The following is a 2,002-nucleotide window of genomic DNA, read 5'->3' on the forward strand; positions in this document are numbered from 1 at the left end:
AGAGAGAAAAAAAAATAGTGGCTAGGTCTTCCTAGAAAGTGGGAAAACAGAATAAGAAGATGAAACCATTATATGCATTAGTTGAAGTAAGCAGCTACTGCTGTGCAGTTCTCAGAAGGCAACAACTGTCCAGCAAAGGGAACCTGGAAAGCTCAGCAACTACACGTTCCAGGTCTTGAATGATCTTCCCTATGCACAGCAGCATAAATCTACTTCAAACACAGAAAAGCTTCTGCTTTAGAAGGTAGGGGAAAAGGAGCAGGTATCTCAGGAAGTATGAGATCTTTGGCTATACCTCAGTGTCAAATGCAAGAAAGAAGAGAAGGTCGGATGATGGTTGGGGTGAGCACCTGTTTGAGTGCTATGCCCCAGACCGATATCCCACATGCTAGTTCACCCTGCCAGCAGTACTTTGCAACCTTCTGAACTCATCCTCCAGCCAACTGTGCTTTGAGCTGTACAACTGCATAATAAATGATCTGGTCTCATCCCAAAAAGTTTACAATGTAAGGTCCTCATCCTGCAAGCACACACATGCCTTATTTTACTAATGCAAATAATCCTTTTAACTTCAAAGGGATTACTAGGAGTAGCAAAACTAAGCATGTAGGTAAGCGTTTGCAGGCTCAATATAAGACGAGACAAGAGAAAAAAAAGATTGGTAAGCACAAATTGACAAAATGACAAAGTGATAACTATTACGTCAGGAGCCTAAAGGATGAAAGGAATGTGTAAAAAAGAGCATATTTAAGCATATTTATGCTTTTTCAAAGGCATTTTTTAAATAAGAGGTTTTTATATTCCCCCCAAGTCTTATATATCCATCTAAAAAAATTAAAATCTTAGATTACTGAAACAGGAAACATTTGTATGAGATACTCTCAATTTCTTATGCTAGTTTTAAAAAGTATAGTTGTTGATATCAAAATCCTCTTAGCCAATTTCCAGTGAATATTTCTTTGATTTTGGTATGGCTATAATACTTACTATGCTGTTTGAATTCAAAGAAGCATTAATGTTTAAAATTGAAACAATGGCTAAGGAGAATAACATCTCCCTATTTAAATTATTTTTATTATTTTTATAATTTCTCCCCCTTTACTCTGCTCTTGTGAGACCCCACCTCAAATACTGCATCCAGTTCTGGTGTCCCCACCATAAGAGGGATATGGATCTGTTGGAGCGTGTTCAGAGGAGGGCCACAAAGACGATCCAGGGGCTGGAGCACCTCTGCTACGAGGACAGGCTGCGGGAGCTGGGATTGTTCAGTCTGGAAAAGAGAAGACTTTGGGGGGACCTAATAGCTGCCTTCCAATAGCTAAAGGGAACCTACAGGAAGGCTGGAGAGGGACTTTTTACAAGAGTGTCCACTGGCAGGACAGGGGGAAATGGGCTTAAGTTGAAGGAGAATAGATTTAGACTGGATCTTAGGAAGAAATTCTTCAGTAAAAGGGTGGCAAGACTTTGGAATAAATTGCCCAGAGATGTTGTGGCTGCCCCCTCCCTGGAGGGGTTCAAGGCCAAGTTGGGCAGAGCCTTGAGTAGCCTGATCTAGCTGAGAGGTGTCCCTGCCCATGACAGGGAGGTTGGACTAGATGATCTCTAAGGTCCCTTCCAGCCTAGGCCATTCTATGATTCTGTGATTCTATGGTTATTTATTTTTTTATGATTCTGCTTTACCTTCTCCCCAAAAGAGTAAACAGGGGTCTCAGGCAAGCTGTTACTCAAAGACCCACCCTGGATCAAGTGAGGTTTCTGACAGAGAAGTCTGCTGTCACAGTTTAGCATATTGTTGCCTGTAGCTAATTGCTTTATCCCTTTGCTAGAGATTACCAAGTCTATAAAGGGCAGAAAAATGAGATCTATCCAGTCTAACATTTCAGTTGAAACACACCTTCTTCACTGGCTTAACCTGAAACAGGGAAAGGTGAAGTGAAGCCACAAACTGTTGATGTAGTGGAAGCCATAATAACAAGCAAGAATTGTAACACAGGCAGCTAGG

Source organism: Apaloderma vittatum, unplaced genomic scaffold (assembly GCF_000703405.1).
Source record: "Apaloderma vittatum isolate BGI_N311 unplaced genomic scaffold, ASM70340v1 scaffold12352, whole genome shotgun sequence".
Classification (NCBI taxonomy): Eukaryota; Metazoa; Chordata; class Aves; order Trogoniformes; family Trogonidae; genus Apaloderma; species Apaloderma vittatum.